Here is a 14981-nt window from a genome sequence, read left to right as displayed (position 1 = left end):
TCACAGTAATGTTTGTCCCAAATTATTTCATACTGTCACTGATACTTAATGAAGGACTCAGGGAGAAAATAAAGAAGAGGGTGGACATGTGCAGCAGTCTAAAGTGAAACACAAGGCACCAGGAAATAGAGAAGGAAACAAAATGCAAAGGAAGACTGAGTACTTTGTAAATGAAAAGAAATACAAGTGAAGGGAATGCAAATAAATCCTCAACCTGTTCAAAAAGAATAGAAAGAATAGTATACTAAAGACTTTCACAACCCAAACTGCAAGACCACCCATTGTCAACAGGTAAATAGTACTAATATATTTCCAAAAGTGAAAGGATCTGGAAAAATCAAAGGTATCATCTGGCAGATTGTGGATGAAACTGTTAAACATGAAACCTCAAGTCAGATTACAGACCTGTAAAATGAATGTTTAGGTTATTCCACAGTTTATTTGTAAGAACAACCTTAAAAAGTAATGCTCGGATATTAAGACATATTAGAAACCGAAAACAAATACAGTAAGATCATCACAATTCAATGTTTAAAATTAAAAGTGTAATTAAATTTGCTTCCACTTCACTATTGACAAACATGACTATCTCCAGGGTTCTGGACCACGTGGATTTTATATCAAAGGACAAACTGGATCTAAGATAAACCCAAGGAAAGCTGAGTAGGTTTCTTTTCGAGGTCTTGTAGGAGGAAAGTGCAACAGTTGATCTCATTCATGTAAGAAACACAGAAAGCTAGACAGCAATCAGAGTGCATGCCAAGAAACAAAGAAAAAGCAACTAGCATTGGACAAGCATGGTCAACTTATTGGTTTGCAGAAGATGAGCCAGCCTGGGATCTTACTCACTGAAATCAACAGCAAAGTTGTACTAACTTTAGATAGAGGAGAATATCAGAGGCAGATTCTGTTCCAAGCCCAAAATGTACCAACACAGTTATATTTTTATTGAGGTAAACAGAACAGAACAGAAGAAGGTGGGGTGGTGTTTAGATCCAGGCTTAAGGCAAGCTAAAAATTTAGACAAAAGTTTGGCTATTGCTACTATGAGAACTGGAAAGAAGTAAACTTAAAGAACTCTCCCAAGATAGAGAGAAAGTAGATACAAGAAAAAAGCAAAAGCATAATCAAGCACTTCTCATACATTAATTTTAGATGATGTACAAATTAAATTAAATCTTTGCAAAAACCTCATGACAGCCAGAATGATGCTAAATGCCCAAGTAGTAAAATAAGTAGCAGATGCAGTTGTGTTTTTTCTCTAGAGCTGTATTTCTACAAGTAAATTCATTACTTCAATAGGTTCAGTGACTGCTGCTATTGCTGGCTGTTGTGTTCATACTATTTTGGTAAGATACTTGCTGCAGTGACAGGTGGTGAAGCAATGCTTTTGCTTTCAAGTATTTCCACTATCACCCCTAAGTGTTGTATCTTTCATGTACTAGAATCCAGGGCTCTTTCAAAGACTTAACAAAAGAAAGTTAAGTAAAGCAACATACATATTTGAACAGTACACAAATGTATGCAAGTGTTAGATATCCAACATGTTTAAAATACATGGCTGCAATGCTTGAAGAAAAACGAAATCCTGAGCAGAATCCCATAACTAATGATACTTCTAGTAGGTTTAAAAATAAAGTGGATCCAACAGGCTCTGAAAGCTGCAAGATGCAAAGGATGCAGCAAACTCACTGGAGTTAGATTATGGCACTGGAGTAACTTATTGAAAGTCAGCTCCCCAAAACACTGAGTTACCAGCAAAAGAGTATTTTCCACAGACTGACGGGAACCGAAAAGCTTTTTGGCACAACTGAAGGAGATTTTAGCAGACAAGCAAAATATTGAGGAGTATGCTAGAATCCCAGAGATACCTCTGCCGGAGTCTCATTAGAAATCAGCAGTAAGAAAAATAATAGTGGACTTACAAAGGATATTTGTTTACTGCACAAACTTTGCAAAGCTTCAATATGCTCAGGAGATAAATACAATCGGTATAAAATAATTGTTTAGATGTAGATTATTTAATTCTAAACACTATGTTTACATCACTAAAATGATAGCATAAAAAAAAAAAGTATCTGGAGTTAATGGTATTGATTTTGGGGGCCTTCTCTCCTTCAAATACATACTAATTTCTGGCACAAACGGTAAAACTAAGATTGTCTACTCAGTATTTCTGACAGCCACACTAATTTTATCTAACAGACATTGGAGGTATCACAAGGTGAGAGGCAGCTTGCTGATTTCCCTTTGCAAGTTACACATATGACTTTCTATGTGCATTTATGTGTGCTTATGAGATGACTGGAATTTTGCTGCTTGAGATTTAATTCACTGTGTCGTTCTGCCTGAATGATGAACTCTTTTTGTTCTCAGTTTAAGATGTAAGCACCCAGACTGCTTAGTCATAGTGCAGTGAGGAACCCAAAATTTAAACAAGTAATCATAAACAATTAGTCACCAAAAATATTAATTATTAAAGACGATTAAGGCCTGAGGAAGATCAACATTCCAGTGAATTACTTCTCTTTTTTCCCAAACATCTCGATTCTTACAAAAATCCTAAATTATAAAATCCCTACACTTAGTTCTAATTTAATAACATACTACTACAAGGAGTAAACAGGAATTAAAGAGAGCAGAATTAATGCTACAGGTTTGAAAATAATTAATTTATAAAGCTACCTTATTGTAACTCATGCAAAGTAGTTCACACATAAAGCTGATATTGTAAAGAAAATTCTCTAACTTTCAAATATGATTAAAATGCAGATCTTTTGCAATTCAGTGGTTTTGCAGAACCCCTCAGACAGATTATGTTCCTTAATTCAACATCATCAGATACAACTGTCATGTCTCCTGACTCTCTTAGGAGCAGGTGAAAGGGCTAAGTAACTGCAAATGCTTTATAACCATTAACTGTTGGTAACATCAAGTACGGCCAACCTTTTACACACTGCACTTTTTTCCAGCTAGCCACATCTACAGCTTAGGTCTGTAACTTTTTATGCTAAGTCCTCAAAACAAAACCTGGGGGAAACTACTACAGTTCACTGCTGAAGATGTAAAATTAAGTTGCTGTTTGTTAAATTTTAATATAGAGAGCTGTGAACTCCAGTGACCACAAAGCCAACATTCCTTTGGATCTGCAGCCCTGTTCCAGGCCAGGCACTGCCAGCTGAGCTGCAGAGCACACAGACAGATGCAGGGAACTTTTTCAGCAGCTTGCCAAGAAATTCCTCTACCAGAGCTCCCCAGCTGTGGTCAAACACTTCAGAAACAGCTGTGACGACAGTTCTTTCACAGTTTTTCACCATCCTCAAGTCCCAGGAAGTGGAATGGACTTCCCGAGCCAGCTAGGTCCAGTTGAATTACCTTCAACAGTTAAAGATGACTGAATTCATTATGCCCCTAGGTCTGCACTGAAAGGCATCTGCATTCTTGTCACACTAAGACCTCTCAGGGGACAGAGCGTACCCGGCTCCTCTGTGGAACTGGCATGCCTATATTCCATGTGGAAGCTATGGGAATAATTAGGGAATAGAATTATCAAAGATTCTGCTGTTACAATCTAGCATGCAGTGATCACACCGGGGGTTATGCCCAAAAGGGTTAAAATTTGGTTAAATATGTATATTTGTAACAGAAATAACAAAAAGCACATGCTCAACAGGCAGGCCACTTTCCTGCCAACATCAAATCTCAATTCCAAGCCTTTGGGTCATTCCAGTATTTCAAAGAAAAAAAGTTGCCAGACCTTTGTTTTTTAATGAGGACAATACAGAACACTGGCCTGTAGCTTAGTGTAAAAAAAAAAATAAATATTTAAAAACAAGATTACCATGTTTAGACTGGAAATACAAAAGATTTCTGTTCTACAATCTCTCCTTTTTAGTAGCGAATGTATTATTAATGTAAATCATTCTGCAAAGAATGGGTCCGAATTTGTTTTCTAAGTTGTTTTGCGGGGGCTTGGAGAAGGTTCTGGTCTTGGATTTGGTTTTTTTCAAGGGTTGCTACAGTACTGAGAAGTAGCCAAACTAAGTCCCAGGCTATCACATCTGGATACAGCAAGATAATTTCTAGGAATACTTATTTAGAATACTCAAACACTTGGAGCAAGTACCAAAGCATTCATCCTGCACAAACTGAAGCTTGTGCAGCTTCATTCTCAATTATATTCTTTTCATTTTCAATTATATTCTTCATATGCAGGAAAATATGCACATATGATGTATATCATATGTACATGATATGTAACATATCATGTTACAAGGTTACAAGCAGCTGTAATGAAATGTTCACTGATGTAAAATTAGAACACTTAAAATTGCCTCTTAGTAATTTTTTTCTTCTAAATGCTCTATAGTAGACTGGTATTTTTCACTTTTGGAAGTCAGTCATTTGATACATTTACACTGTGAACTTTAGCTGTTAAATTCATATGTATACCAGTCTGTAAAAGTATAAGTAAAGCAATTGAAGGTGAGAATGGTCAACATGACAGTGAAAGCATGGATGATTGGGCGAAGTCGATACAATTTAGGTGCTGACATAAAGGGTTTCCCTTGTCTCTGGCCACACATTCTCATTCTCTCCCCTTGAACCAGCATCTTCTGACAAGATCCTTGTCACAAGACCTCTTTTGATAGTTTCCAGTAAGTTCAGGAAATGAAGCAGGCAAAAGATTATCCTTACAGAAAAGGAAATCATCTTGATAATCTTAAAGGTCTTTTCCAACATAGTTGATTCTATGATTCTGCCAGATTAGTTCCCTGAACTGGTATAGTAGAGAGAAAGGATCCAGGATCAGGATGACTGTTGCCACCAGGAGTAGCTCTTAAGACTGGCTCAGCCAGATATGCAAACTGCACACAAACAGTGGCACAAAACCAAGCAGAAGTGATGTTGTTCCAATGCCGCTGCAGAAATTTTACTGTGTGCAAGTCAAAAGTAACAGATGCTCCTATTATTCTCTTTGGAACTATTGCAGGAGAAAAAAAAAAGGTTGTGGCTTCAGGGGTGATGAAAGCCAAAATTTTGCTTCCAAGCCTCTAGCCTGGTATGAGGCTTTTTATTTATAAAGTACTATGAAATAAGACTTGGTTCTTATTTTGAGTGATCAAAATTAGTAAATAAAGCATATAGAAATGGATTATTATTGATGTATCAAGAAATAAGCTGTAATATACAAGGCTTGATGCTGCTCAAGACCTTATGATGTCCTCAATGTGATCTTTAAAACAAAACAACCAAACCAAACAAAACAAAAGTATCGAAAGAGTACTTCAGAATTATATAAAATAAGTTTGAATGTGACTGCTGGCAATCTCTCATCTCCTGCTCAAAGCACAACTAATGTTGAAGTTAGAGCAGGTTTCTCTGGAACATGTCTAGTTAAGTTTAGATTCCTCCCACCCCAGCCTTTTCTGGAGAGAAAAAACACTGTCTGCTTGCATGCCTTGTTTCAGCCCCCAAGTCACCTAGATGGTCCTCTGCTGGTCTCTCTCCAGTTTGTCAGTATCTCTGGGGAGCCCAAAACCACACACAGGACTTAGATGCAGCTTCACAGTGGAATAACTACTTAACCTTACCTTCCACAGAGCCAGTTGTTTCACCACAGAAGCCAACCAGGTTGGTCAGGCACAGTTTCCGCAAGCACCTTCCCTTCTGAGACTCATGAATATTCTCCTGAAAATAAGATATGAAAATGCTGATTATTTAAATGTTTGCAGTCCAAGAAATAACATCTATATTGAGATACAGGTTTGTTATGGAAGATTTTAAGACATTCACAAAGTTCTTGTCAGCTTATCTTAAGAGCAAACATCCAATTCTTCAAAACAAACCTGGAAAGGTATGGAATAGGATTTTGTTTCATCAGTTTTTCTTATGTTTCTGATTTATAATCAATGTGAAATTCTTCTGCTCAGAGAACTACTGGCTATATCTTTTTAAGATTTACATAAAGCAGCTCCTGACTTTATGTAAACTAGTTAGTAAAAAGTGACTAACCTTTTACTTAGAAGTTATGTGGTGAGTCAATTCTCAGTTTTTATATTTTATTCCACTCTAACACCTGTTTACATACTCTGCACATAAGCAGCAGTCAGGTTAAGTATTATGTGAAATGGAGAATGCCACCACTACAGTGTGTACATAGAATACTCAAAACTGTTAAGAAACTACGTTTGAGGCAGCATATGTTACAATGTGGGAAATCTATCCCTGAACAAAGTATGAATCCTGGTTGTGGTTATGAAATTGCTGTATCATTAAATACCTCAGAGGATGTGAAGTCAACCATATGCTGTCAGGGCTGAGTCATACGTGTCTCAGACATGGGACTGCGGAAAACATCCCACCCTAGCAGCTCCCAGTCAAGAGGGAAAATAAAAGGACAATGGGGTGCCTGAGCCAGACAGCAATCAATTCATCTAAACCCTTCCTGCAAGCCAGCGTTTGGAGCTATGGAATTCCAAAAAAAAAAAGCCAAAAGGAAGATCAAATGTTACAACTGGAACCTCAAAAGCTAAAGCATTTGTGAAATGCCATGAATCACAGAGACAGAAAAGTTGTGCATGAAAGGAACAGCAAGGCATGCTGTTCTAACTGTGGGCCAGCCAAGTGAGAAGAAAACTGGCTTCAGAATTCTGACACCAACATGCATGCAACATAACTTCGAAAAGTTCTGTACAGAAACGGATGACACGGAGCACACAGATTATGGCCAAAACAACATTCAACACTGAGGAAGGGAAGTATACACAGCATATTTAGTGTTTGCTCTTCTGTACGATTTTTTGTGCCACCTAATACAAAGAATCATTGATTTTAGGGAACAAACATCTCTGTTTGTCTACATCAATTATCACATGCTTCTAAGAGGCAAACTGTAAACCCTGAGAGGAAAACGGGGGCTAAAGAAAAGATGTGTATAATCTGCCAGAGAACCTAGAGACACAGCCATCAGTAGTCATCCTATAGGGCAGTGGAGAGAGTAAAGTCTCATATTTACCATGAAATAGAAAACAAATCGTCCTGGCTGGAAACTGAACCAGAGAGAAACCTGCTTCCAACTCTTATTAAACAAAGCTTAAAGGTATATGAGCTTGGAGGGCTAGAATGGAAACAGAGCATTCCAATCCATTTCTAGCTGATGAGACATTATGAAGCTTTTGGCAAGCCTGTGTTTCTTCTCACTATTGCAAAAGTTGAAAATGACAGGTCAGTTGCCCAATTTTCACTTTCAATCAAAGTTAACATAGTTATGCAACACTCCATGCAGTTATACTTACAAATAGCTCTTCACTACCTTAGTGCTCTTCATTACATAACTTGAATTACATTTGAGCTGCTCTTTATTTTGATATTCTTCCTATGTTCTTAGCCAAATACCAGAGGAAGATTTCCTGCCTGAGGTAAGCACTTGTTCCTAATGAAAATATATATTCTTCAATATTATAAAATTATATCCAAGCTACGAAACTGGAATTTCAAACCATTTATAGATAGATGCATCAAAAATAAGGACAACATTCAGAGCTCTTAACATTGTAGGTAACTAATTCTGTCCTTGCCTTCTTTACTTATAAGAACCATTTGACTGCAACTTTTCAGGATAAGCATTTGCATTTTTAATATTTTCAACTCCTCTTCATTATAATGTATTTTTAGTGTGTTCTTAGGACAAAAGTATGAGGGTGCATTGTCATTGTCTCCTTATTTTCTGGGTGGAGAACCACATGCAGAAACTCTGGAAATCACACATTAGTGCTATGTTCATGTTAAACCGTGTCCAAATGGCTTTGACTGCCATGCACTTCAAAGTACTGGCAAGCCACCACACAGCATTCTTCCAAGCTTTGCTTGATTTCCATAGTGGTGAATCATGACCATAAAACAAGCTATGTGAATGTTGGTTTGTTGGGTTTTATTCTCCACACAGGAAAAAATAAAACATTAATAAAAAAATAAGGTCAAGAGAGAACTATAGAAGTGTTCTTTAGGCAGATCAAAGTGGCCAATTTTTTCCACCTGGGACACCCAGTCAAAGCATTTGTTATTAGAGATCTCACTGTGACTCACATGCTACAATGCCCAGCACAGATTTAACCTACTCTTAACTCTTCAACAAAACCTGACAAACTCATTATGTCTCAAAATCTGACAGAGTTTGGTGTCACTCAGTCTAGAGAATTCCATCTTCTCTTGGGCTTATCACTTAGAAAGAAAAAAATCAAGTACGGCAAAGTCTGTCACTTAGCTCATAGAAAGTTCAATGTTTGGTAAAACTAGACATCAAAGCTAATGAGGGAAGTATTAATGTATATAATGAATTTGCATTACTACAAATTCTGATACAGAGATTATGAAATCTTTGTCTTTTCTATTGAAAAGCATTTTAAGGACTGTCATCTGATCCATACTGAATGAGAAGAGCTGCATGTCCTTAAACAAAATTACTCATCTGTCCATATTTTTAAATGCAACCCATTCTTTAAACTATATATAAAAAAGACAACTGCTTGCAAAATCTTGTTTTGTACAATACTTCCCCAGAAATATTTCCTCTATAGCATTTCACTTTTTTGCTTAGAGATATAAAACTGATTTCTATTCCAACTATATAAAGTAACATACTTATGTCAGTGTAGGACAGGGGATGCTTTATCAAATCTGAACATCATACCCTTTTCTTAAAAGCAAAACAAAAAAGAATCCTGTAAAGCACATACCTATATAATTACAGTCAAATAGCCCAGTCCTGCAAATAGTGCTCAAAATAGGACAAGATGTATTTCATTCTTTTCGCTCTTTATGAATATCCGTTTGAGAATACATTAGAATCAGAGGCTTGAATCTCAAGGGAGAAGAATGAGAGAAAACAAAGCTGAATGAAATCTGAAGTTCAGATACCTTTTGGAACTCCATAATCATTTGGAAAAGCCCTTCACTTCAGGGTGGCAAAGTCAACATCTGAGATCTTTCACTGAACTACCACTTTTGTGTAGCAAAACATACAGCAACAGTAGATGCTGTTGCTAACTGTCAAAAAAGTCTGTCTTCAAGAAGAGAGAGTCAAAGTCAGAGATGAAGGAATTGGGACTATAATATTCTTGTGCAACATTAGGTATCACCTTCTTTGTCCAGTCTATTCAGTAATCAACAAAAGGATGATTCATCTCAAGTCTGAACTGAAGTTTGTAACAAAAAACCCACCAAACTTTTCCTTTGGAATATTTCTGTTTCTTAGTATCTTCATTAGTAAGATTTTCTGAAGGATATTAAGGCTTCCTTATTCTAGGCACAAACTGTAGAATACCAAACCTCACACCGCAATGGTAAAAATAATACCAGCAATTTAATGCTATGCATTAAATCTTCTGGTACTTTGTCAGATAGTGTAACAGGACACCTGTAATTCCATATGAAGAAATGCCTGAAACCAACCAAAAACCCTGTAAGATGGGTTTTTTCAGTTAGTTTTGAAAATAATTAAAAGCAAATAATAACTAAAAACTGTAAAATATTACTATGTAGGATCAAACAGCAATTAATTGCACAAAGTTTCATTTCACAAAGAGGTGTCATGCTGTCTAAAATATTTACTTTGCATGAATATAAGTAGAGGTAAATGCTGATTTAAGCTATTTATTACAGGTGTAAATAAAGTCAGTATATTGGGCTGATACAACAAAAATGTAATTGTTCCAGTAATGGCATGTGGAATGTTGTGAACATTTAATGAGGAACTAGTTAGCACAAAAGATAATAAAATAATAAAACTAAATAACCCTCAAAGTGGGGAAAAAAAAAAAAAAAAAGTAGTTTTTATTCCAGTTATACAAGTGGTGAAAATAATTTTGGGATTCAACCTACCACACACTCATCTTTTTATACTTACGTTAAAAGCATTGTAACATACAAAATTACAAATTACAATACAACATACAAATTACGTTAAAAGCATTGTAACATAAGGATCTTCTTGTGATCATAACAAACCAAAGTTGTGGTAGATTAAAAACTTCTCTTTCAATTGCTTAGAAAACCAGCTCTATGTTACAATACAAACCATGAGTAATAAAACCAACTTAAATGAATTGGACTGCCATGTGTCCTGCATGCCACCTTCTAGCAGTATTAGTGTGTTCTTACTAAATTTTGGACAATGCATTACAAAAAGAGGGTAAGCAATGGAATCCTATCAAGATACAATTATGTTAAGTAGCCTCATAACTAAATGAAATGCTGTAAAACACACATTTGCTCTGGGTAAATATTTCTGAAAAAGAATCAAATTAATCTCTGTTCCAAAACAATTTACACAAATTACAGCAACAATTTAGTTGATTTAAAGAACTTATATATAACTTAAGTTTTATTTTCAGGAATTAAATTTTTTAGATGACTATCTAATTTGTTGACGTACTTCTAAACTCTCACCTAAACTTAATGGCGTGACACAAGACTTCTAATTCTTTCAAAATGCTAATTAACTATCAGAAATAAAAATGTTAGGTAGATGAAGGCTGATACATGCTTATATGTTAACAGTTTTCATACTGGGGGAAATGTCTTTTATAAAGCAGCCTGGCAAAAGTAACTGTAATGAAGGCCTAAAAGCAACCTGGAGAGGGACTGTTTACAAAGGCATGTAGTGGCAGCAAAACAGGGAATGGCTTTAAACTGACAGAGGGGAGATTGAGATGAGCTCTTAGGCAGAAGTTCTTCCCTGTGAGGATGCTGAGGCACTGGCACAGGGTGCCCAGAGAAGCTGTGGCTGCCCCATCCCTGGCAGTGCTCAAGGCCAGGTTGGACGGGGCTTGGAGCAAACTGGTCTAGTGGAAGGCATCCCTGCCCGTGGCAAGGGGTTGGAACTGGATGAGCTTTAAGGTCCCTTCCAACTAAACCATTCTGTGATTCTATGATAATTCGAATGTGCATACATTTAGCTTTCTTTAGTCTCACTGTCCACACATCAATAACTCCTTCTCACAAACCAGTCTGCTTTCAGGCAGCCAGTGCTGTGATCTGCAGTTGTGAGCCCATGACACCACCTCTTCTACTCTTTCTGCACACTGGGACAAGACTTCACTCAGCCATCCTTCCTGGACTGCTGTGGCAGTCTCATGCAGCTAACTTTGATTCCAGAACCTTACTTTTATTCTGAAATAACTGGGCAGCAATCTAGACTGGTAAATTATTTCTTCCAGCCACTCATGACCCACTCATCACCCACTCGTTTTGCATCTTGGCTAAGGAGACAGTACACTGACTTCTGTCAGAACTGAAGAGATTTGTTTGGTTTTTAAGGATCAATATGAATGCTGTCAATCTCTGAAATAACTGGTGAAATTTAGCTAATGGAGGCATAAAAGAATGAGACGCAAGTTGTGAAAACAAAGTGAAAGAATGAACAAGAAGCTTCTGTTTTGGGAAAAAAAAAAAATCCACCAGGAAGAGTATTAAATACCAAAAAACATAATGAGAAAGCATGTGTGTTGATGTGTTTCATAAACATGCCACTGTATCATTCTCCAGTGTTACAAATCAAGTGTTGTTGACTCACAGACTTTCCAGAGGTTGATTTTGTTTGGTTTTGTTTTAAAGTGAAGGCAACAATTATGGCATTGCTTTTGTTTCTGAAGTGTGTCTATGCTGCTTTTTTAACCAAGAGATGCTTTCCTATTCCAAGAGGCCCAGAATCAGTGATTTCATTCAAATTAGTCTATTCATTTTAATATACATCAGGACTTAGACATTCTGTGGATGCCAGATTACCCACCCTTCTTACTTGAAATAATTTGATATTTTTTTCCCCTTCAGTTACACCTTATTTCTTGAGAAAGAGTTCTGGATTTGATAACTGCAGACCATGAGCCAGTGATCAAGTCTATCCAAAAGACACTAAAGCAATTATCTGGGGCTAGACAAAAGGAAAAGCCTGTTGTGTTTCAGTTTTTTCAACTATGAAAAGTACTTTAAAACTGTACATTACAGATAGGACAAGTGTCTGTTTTCAGTGGATAAAGCTTTATATGAATTTCTCCTTCATGCAAACCCACCGATCTCTTTCTAATTTCTAGGGAGCATTAAGGAAACCTTCAATTACAATGCTCAGCCAGTACTGAAAGTTGTATTAATACAATCATTGCTTTGAAGATTCTAGCACCCATATTACCTTACTTTCTTGCTATTCCAAATAGCTGATAATACGCTAGCATCACTCATTTGCTGGTAAGAATTTCCTGCAGGGAAAACTAGTTATAAGTCCAAGTAAGACCTTGTCACCTTTGAAGTGACACAGTTCAAGAGACACTAGGTTGTCCCAAATATGTTCCGTGTCTAGAAAAAAAGATCTGAAAAAGATAAAGACATCCACAGTAGGGTATCAATCCCTGTTCGACCCAGCCAGTGCACACCATTTGCCCTACAAGGGCTGCTGTACACCATGTACCTGTAACTACAACGCATGCTGCAGATGAACATGCACTTGGCTCCCTGGAGACAATAATTATCAGATTAGTTTAAATTATTATTCTGCAAAACCAGCAGGAAAGACATGCTTGTACAATACATACATGAAAATACCAGGAGTTGGTTTTAAGCACAGTCTTGCAGCTTGTGCAAAGAAACCTGGAATGGACAAAAAAGATTTTGTGTAGTTGGATACTGAAGTCCAAAACTCTGATGATCCTTTTAATCTCCTGACATCTGTAGGAACCTAAAGATATCACTACGACAAAGTTCCCTGTGCATCTAAACATTTTTCAAAACTACTCATGCTGAACATCTATGGATTAAAGGCAAATAAAGTAATAAAATCATCCCAAGCTTTATTATGCATACTCTTTCCAGGAGGGACAGAATGTGTATCCAAGATACAAGGTCAGCAACATGGATGAATTCTGGATTCATCTTTCCCTGTTCCTTGTCACTATATGGTGTTTAGATAGAATCTGAGTCACAGAGAGATGAGAACAACCACGCTGATCAGCTCTGATCAGTGCACAAAGACAGACAGCTGCCAGGAGCTTAATCTGGGAATTCCTAAGCTTTCATTCTGAATTAGCTACAGTTAATGACAGCTTTCAAGATGGTTTTGAGAGTGACTAACGTAATGACAATGTCTCTGTTGATCTCTGTGGAGCCACGAGTGATTACCAAAGGGTAACTTTTTTTGGAGAAAGATGGATAGTAAGGGAAAAAAATAATTAAGAAGGAATAAGAAACCCAGATAAATAAATAGACCATATATATAATCTATGCATTCAACTTCCAGTCCTATTCAAAAACCTCTTTTTATTAAATAATATTCAAAGTAAGCATTAACTTAATGAACAGCCTTCAGTAGACCGGAGTTTTACAGCTTCAGCCCTTGTCTAGATGAAGAATATTGAAATTTAAAGATCATTAAAACGTGAAAGTAAAGCTGTAACTTCTCAAATAAAACATTTCCTACTTCCAGTGGACATACATCTGTACAAAATGTGTTTGCTGTTAAAAGCAGCTGATGAGAGACAAATGGATCCAGCATTAATTTGTAATTGTTTCAAACATGCATAATACTATGGAACATTATGCCAAAATCAGATGAGAAAAGTAAAGCTGCTTAGAAAAATACAGCCATGCTCAAAAATTTCCGCTAAGTTGGGTTTTGGCAATAGAAAGATTCCTATGACCCAATTTCCACCTGCTTATTTGCTTTACATACCATCCAAAGTAAAGTACCAAATGGGAAACTGCTAAGCAAAAGGTAACAAAACATAAGGTTTTCAACAGTTTGCTGTGTGAATGACATTATTTCTCCACTTAACTTATGGAAAAACAATAATTCAGGTTAGAAAAGTGATGGGGACTTACAGTTCTTGAGGAAGTGTGAGTTAGAAGGCTGACCAAATCTTGTTTTGACAATTTATAGCAGCAAGCAATCACAAAAATTTACTGTAGTTAGTATATAAATCCCAAGATTTATATATCCCTGCTTGTGAGTTTCAGATAATAGAAATGCAAGAGTCAACAATTCAGTAACAAGTAACGCAGACACAAATATTAAAATCAAAGTCCTAGATCATTTTCAAACAGATGGCTTCCTAATGGCTTGGTTTATTGAAATAAATTTTACTTAAGCTTGTCAGGGGAAGACAGTTTAACTGAAAACCTATTTAATCACTTCTAATTGTGTATGTGCAAAATAGTCCAAGATAATGCAGGCTAATTTGGCAAATTTTATGATGCAAATGTGACACAATATTGGCAAATGTAACAATGGAAAGTTTTAACATTTCAAGCAGAAAATTTCTCCAGGAGGTAAAACTGATGTCTTAAAATTCTGGGGAGAAACACACTGGTGACTCTCCCTTATGTATAGCCCTTCAAAAGGCTTTCTCTCAGTCTTTTTCAGCCTCCTAAGAAATGTCAAAAATCAAATCCATTCAAGCCACTTCAACTGCACCTGCTTGCACAAGGTTTGAACTCTTAACTTCTTGTCTGAAGTTGATTTTGTTTCCAAATATCTCATTAAATACCGTTATTTATTAACCCAGTCATTTTGAAGATCTATTGGTTTACACAGACCTGTGCAAAAGTAAAATTAATCTCAATCTAAGTACATTTGGTTTGGGTGTTTTGTATATTAATTCTGTATTTTTATTAAAATGCATTTAATAAAATGCATTTATTTATTAGTATATATAAAGAGATGCACTTTAGAATTTTTAAAGGGAAGTCAAAGACAATTACTTCAATTTAATAATTGACATAAAGTAAAATGTAATAATAAAGTAATAGTAAGGATTTTAATTAAAAAGGGGGATAACATAGAAAGAGAGAGGAATAAAACCCAGGAAGCTCAGGTGACGCACAATGCAATTGCTCACTGCCCGCTGATCAATGCCCAGCCCAACCTGAGCAGTGATCAGTGACTACCAGCTAGTTCCTTCCATTTTCTATTACCTGAGCTCTGTGGTATGGAA

General features: G+C 36.4%; 1 protein-coding gene across 17 annotated transcripts in view; it reads right to left on the bottom strand.

The window, feature by feature from the left end:
• PARN (poly(A)-specific ribonuclease) overlaps positions 1–14981 on the bottom strand; it is a 134226-nt gene that overhangs the window by 43440 nt on the left and 75805 nt on the right. For 16 of the 17 annotated variants that reach the window (XR_013956930.1, XR_013956931.1, XR_013956932.1 and 13 more), the window contains one exon: positions 5595–5691. The gene's annotated coding sequence lies outside the window, so the exon portion shown is untranslated. Of the gene's footprint in view, positions 1–5594; positions 5692–9730; positions 12643–14981 lie in introns of those variants that run through there. The other variant, XR_013956942.1, reaches the window with a different exon arrangement.

The sequence above is a fragment of the Psittacula echo genome (assembly GCF_963264785.1).
Source record: "Psittacula echo genome assembly, chromosome: 5".
NCBI lineage: Eukaryota > Metazoa > Chordata > Aves > Psittaciformes > Psittacidae > Psittacula > Psittacula echo.
This window is presented reverse-complemented; position numbering and strand designations above follow the sequence as displayed.